This window comes from Triturus cristatus, chromosome 8 (assembly GCF_964204655.1).
Source record: "Triturus cristatus chromosome 8, aTriCri1.1, whole genome shotgun sequence".
Classification (NCBI taxonomy): domain Eukaryota; kingdom Metazoa; phylum Chordata; class Amphibia; order Caudata; family Salamandridae; genus Triturus; species Triturus cristatus.
Window position 1 is genome coordinate 24,657,291 of NC_140591.1, and position 6,272 is coordinate 24,663,562.

Consider the following 6,272-nt stretch of genomic DNA (forward strand, 5'->3'; position numbering starts at 1 on the left):
TTGACTTACATGCATGTACTGACTGTTATTGTAATGTGTATCTATTGTGCTGTAATGAGTACTTATGCATGAGGTGACTGAGGGGAGACTAGCGTGCTTCAAGGTAAGAATGCACACATCTCAGTGAAGCAGTCTTTGGCACTGCATACAGCTTGCATGCCGACGGAGTGCCAGTTGTGGAAAAGATGTTCCCTTTGGTGAGGTATCTGAAGTACCTCATGGATGAAATCAATGGCACCTATGGAATGCAGGACACATAATTCCTATGCCAAACTCTGTCTTCCTAACAGTGACTATGACAGGCCATAAACCGCTACACTCTTCTGTTCATGCATCCTAGTCCCTTTGTGCAAACATTGGGGCAGGATTGCCAGTGAGATGACTGCATTCTCAGAAGTGCACTTCTGGAAAGATTCAGTAGCCATGAAATGGAGTGCAGCCAGCATTTGAGATAGGAAGGGATTGCCTAGGAGTGGGCTGTAGCTGAATCAAGCGCCTATTCCAAGTCTGCAGGTGTGAAAGGGCAATCTGGCAACAACTGCTTCCCTGGACATGTCAAAGATGTGGATCCTTTGCCTGTAAACCCCCTCGCTCCTCTTCAAATAACTGTTCCTAAAAATGAGGGGGAAAGCAACAAAGACATTCACCAGCATAGTGAAAGATAAATACGTAGTTTTGCTGTGCAAGTTACTTACTTTGTGGCTAGCCTGTATGTGATTTGGTGGCATAGTAGTGTGTTTCAGCTGTAGGGCTCCTGTTTGAGCCCTAAGCTATTTTATATATTTGTGGCACCGTTAGCCAGGATAGTGAAATCAGATGGATTGGATCTGTATTGCGGATGATACTCGGCTTTTAATTTCTTTTGACTGTAATTTCAACATAGTAAAATAACGTTTTGCAGATGGTCTGAAGGCCTTAGCAGTTTGGATGACTGAGAAGCGCCTTCAACTGAATGTGGGAAAAACTGAGATCATGCTATTTGGAAAGGCTTCCAACCTATGGGCTTCTGACTGGTGGCCAGAAGATCTTGGCATTGATCCAACCCCTAAGAGAGTTGTTAAACATCTTGGAGTGTTCTCTGTCTATTGAAGATCTGGTCCATTAAAACCGGAAGACTTTATTTTCATATGTTATGTCTGGTAAGACGGGCCTGCCTGCTTCTTCCTTTGTCAACAAGGAAGACCGTGGTCCAAGCCTTAGTGGTGAGTCGCTTGGATTATGGCAATCCTTTACTTGCCTCTATGAATAACTCCTAGAGGACAAAACTACCGGTGGTGCAAAACACAGCAGCCCGCCTCATCTGCAATGCTCCTGCGAGGTCCTCATCTGCGCCTCTTTTACAGTCTGTACACTGGTTACCAGTTCGTAAGAGGATTGTCTTTAAGATCTGTTGCATGACTCACCAAGCCCTAATGGGAAAGGGCCCACCATACTTAACCTCGAGGGTTACCCTTTACAGGCCCGAAAAGGCTCTTCGTTCTCGGGGGGAAAAGGCTCTTCGTAATCCCTCGGATTTAAGGGTCTTGTTCAGGGGCAGAGCATTTTCCTATCGAGCCCCTCTCTACTGGAATGCTCTCCCACTTGATTCACCTTTCTGCATGGATCATCCCAAATTCAGGAAATCACTTAAGACGGAACTGTTCTAGGCATGGCTTCTCAGTGACTGCTGCATGATGTCAGAAGGCTTCCTGCATCGCGAACCCCTTAGGGGGTGATTCTCGCGCAAAATAAATGATAGTAACATAACATGGGTGTTAAGAGTCCACGGTTAATATTACCCCCTTGCATTACTAGGTGTGTTGTATGTGTAGTAAGCCTAGTTATAGGATATTTTTTAAAAAATTACAAATAAAATTGAAAAATACAGAAAAATACATAATAAAGATTTTCCAATTATTTTCCTCGTTTCCCCTTTTGTTGTTTTCCGCCTCTATTATATTCTGCGGGAGTGAGTCGCAGTACTTGTGAGTGGTCAAGTATGTTGCTAGACTTATTCCAAGGCTGAATCTGGGTATTTACTACTCTCTTAGGACCTCTGGCTTTAGTAGCATTAGCTGAATATTTTGTGAATATTAATGGGCTAACGCTCTTGTGAGTAGGTGTTTGTATTTGCATGTCCCTCCCTAAACCCCAGCCATTTAGAAATAATATGGGCCATTTTCCAGCAACTCTTCCTGGTCCCTCATACACTTTTTACCAAAATGTACATCTACGTTTGCAGAGCTCTGTGCACGTATGGTAAAGGTATATGTGTAGAGAGAAGATAGGAGTGGGGGAGGTGATGGTCGCAACATGCAAGTCAGTGAACAGCATTTGTCACCACACTGAGTAGTATACTGTAGCACTACTTTATGCACTACAAAATTCAATGCATGAATAGGCCCCACCATGTTTTACAATAGTTGTGGACTTTCCTGAGGAAATACTGAGGCCTTCCGAAATCTAAGTCCAGTTCCTGTGTTTCTCCATTCCCCATCGTGTTCGCTGTTTCCTCAGGGTACTAAATTCTGTACTTATATTTAGGATCCAAGGGAGACATTGGGTCGGCATTGGCCTGCATCCTAGGAATTCCAGACAGGACAGGTTAAAGGGATTTTAGGTCCTAGTCATCAGGTTGAAAAATGACCCTACTCTTACTCTCACTAGAACCAAGTGGCAAGCCACCCTCAGGTGGGAATACTCCTGGGCTGGGCGGACCTGCTCCTCTCCCATGATAAAAGTTCTTCGGGAATCTTGTCTGAAGTTTCTGTGCTTCAAGATTCGCCACGAGTGGTACTGGACTCTGCAGAGGCTACACCGTGCAAGACTGCTGCCGTATAGTTATTGGTGGAGATGCTCTGAGGGGGACTGAATGAGGTCCATATACACATTTTCTATTCAAGGATACTTATTACCTTAATGTTGTCATACTATATGTAGATGACTTTGAATGTAATCAGGTACTGACACCCAACAATCCTTACTTTTGAGAAGATCTGTAAATTATATTGATGATGTTTTTAACACTTGTATTTATATAATTTTTGGCAACAAGATCATCAAAATCAGGTAAGTACATTTTGAGTTGGAAATGTTTATAGTTTTTAAAAAGCGACAGTGCAATATCTGAAGCGGTAATGTTATCCTTCGGAGGAAATACATATGCTGCATACAGGTACTTCACATCGACTTACAGGACCAATCTTCTGGACTTAAGGTGAGCATGGGTCAAGGTTCAAGGCAGCTCCAACAGGTCACCTCGGGCAGCACTGGAGCGGTCGGGTGCCAAGGTTCTATACAGCGTTGGGTGCCCTGCGTAAGCCAAAGGGGATCGGTCTAGTCACAAAGGCTGCAGCCTGGGACTGGGAGTCCAGTCTGGCAAAACCAACAAGGGGGGCTCAGGTCTCACGATGCTCGGGGGCACCTTTAGTCCTCTTCTCCTCATGCCAGGGCGGCTGGGTGCAGAGGTGTCTTGAGACATCGGGTTTTCATGATTGGAGACACTCGCGATAGAGGGGGCCTGCACAAAGAGTCTGCAGGCGGCGGCGGAGAATCCACTGTGGGCAAAACCAAAATGGCTAAGGAGGGCCTGGGGACCGCTCTGGCACCATTATCTCACTTCGACACGGGCTAGGCTAGGCAGCACGGGTGCAGTGCTTTCCGGTGCCGGGTTTTGGCGGTCTGGAGTCCTCAAAGGTCTCTTGGGGCACTTTCAAGGAAGCAGCTCTGCTACTCTACAGTAGTTCCTGTGTCTTGGGTGAAGGGCTGGCAGTCCTCCCAAGCTTTTTGAGGCACAGCAGCTGTAGGACAAGTCGTCTCTGGCACAATGGTCATGGACAGCAGGCAGGTTAGCAGGCTTGCAGCCAATTCAGTAGCTGCTACTTTGTTCTTGCTTTTGCGGCTCTTTAGGGTTCTTCTTTTAGGTTGGCATGATTTGATTTCCTGGTGCCATGGGCTCCCCTTAATGCTAGGTGTAGGGGCGTTAGGAGAGTGTAGGCTAGTAGCCAATGGGCTACTTACCCATGGGATCATTACTCCTCCTATATGACCACTTACTGCGGGAAGTGGGCATAACCTTGTCCCAGAGTTCCTAATTTTGCCATCACCAAGATGGCAGACACAGAATGTTCGTGTCCACTTCAGGTAGCCCACCTTAGGGAGGGAACTAGCATGAGGGTAAACATGCCTCTCTGACTACTAATTTTCCTGCCAGTCCAGGCGCCAAATGGCCCCTGGTCTGGGATGTTGGCATCTCCTCATCTATCAGGGAAGCCAGATTTGCATACCAAAGGTGGAGGGCTCTTTGACGCTCCCTACCTTCCAATGCTAATTTGTAGGTAATCCTATGGCAGGAAGGGTAAACACCCTCTGCCTGAGCAAGCTTTGGTCCTGACCTCCTGAGATCAAAGGGCCTCAACCCTGGGAGTCAGAAACTTATCTATGGTGGTAAGCTGGCTAAAACCAGTCAGCACACCAGTAGTTGGTAGGTTTTCAGGGGACACCTTTGAGGTGCCGTCTGGATGCATGCATTAATAAATCCATCACTGGAATCAGTGTGGGCTTGTTAATGCAAGATTTTGATACCAGATTAAACAAAACCATTTAAAATAGGGTCCAAGGGATATATATTTTTTAAAGACCCACACCTGATTTTATCCCCAGCACCAACTGAATGTATAACACACGAAACACAGGGGGTCTAACAGCCAAATTTGAGAGGCTACACTGTCGATACTGAGTCAACAAGATCTCAAAATATCTTTATCGCACACACATAACGTATTAATAAAGATAAAGAAGGAAAAAAGGCTAACACTACATGCATAGAGGAGACCGGTACATCATCCCCCAAGTCTCAGATGGGAGCTAGAGGTACCGACGGAAAGTGGGGGGCCTCTTAGTTCCTGAGCAGTGTCCAGGTGAGGTGAGGTCTATTGCCCTACCACAAAGGAATTCACAGTAATCATTGTGAATCGGAGGGTTAATGTCCATGGTTGTTACAGGCTGTACCGTTTCAAACCAGTTTTATTATAATTTGTTTTTGGTGATGGTGGTGAATTCTATATTTCACTATTAGGAGTGCAACTATTATACGAGCAGAGGCCCTGACGAATGCCAAGGGATTAAATACCCGTTAGGCAGAAACATGTTGGCCCTTATGTAGACAGATAATTGTCACTGTCTTCTTTTGCACTGTTCTATCTTTTAATTAGGAGGCGTGTCCAGTCCGTAGAATAAAGTATTTAGAAGGAGGACATTCCATCCTATTTTAAATCACTTTTTTGTTCGTTGCACTATTTCTTCTTACTTTACCATCAAAAGATCAGTCATCATGGACGGTTTGAGTATTTGGTGGACCAAATCCTGATACAACAATAAGGTGCGGAGCTGAGTGTCCCACTGATCAGGGGACCAGCCTCATTTGCACATGGGTTTGGCCAAATGATAGGACTGATCATTGAGTCTAATTTGATGGGAACCCTTTACAATCTGTTGTGGATTAATCAGCCATTATACGAATAATCGATGATGTACCGGTCTCCTCTATGCATGTAGTGTTAGCCTTTTTTCCTTCTTTATCTTTATTAATACGTTATGTGTGTGCGATAAAGATATTTTGAGATCTTGTTGACTCAGTATCGACAGTGTAGCCTCTCAAATTTGGCTGTTAGACCCCCTGTGTTTCGTGTGTTATACATTCAGATTTTGATACCAAACATTTTTGGTTTCAGTAAAGCCATCATGTAGCTGTGGAACTAGTTTTTGACCAATACCCAGCATATGTATTTACAATGGTTTCCCTGATCACTTGCACTGACAGGAATTGAACTGACCAGCACAGGGGCATATCTTTTCATGCAAATATGCTCACACGTGTAATAAAGTGCACCCTGCCTTAGGGCTGTAAGGCCTGCTGTAGGGGTTACTTACCTATATGAGAGGCAGTGTTTGCAGGCATGGCACACAGGGAAGTGTAAGGAATACAAGGGGTGTGTAGTTCCTAAGGGTTGGGGAAGAAAGGTATTTTCTAAAAAGTGCCTTCACACACCCCGAAGGATGTCATGCTTCAACATTGGGCCTTGCTCCTCGACGGGCCGGCGCTGCAATGCCCGATGGGCACCCGCAAAGGGGCTCTTTGGCGGAGATCTTTTTGGATGAAGCCGTACGTAAGGTGAGTGTGGGTGTGTGGGCTTGGTAGTGGGGTGAGTGAGTGAGTTAAAATGGGAAACAACCTTTACAACGCAGTCATTACTTCGCACTACATTTACAACGCAGTCATTACATTGCAACAT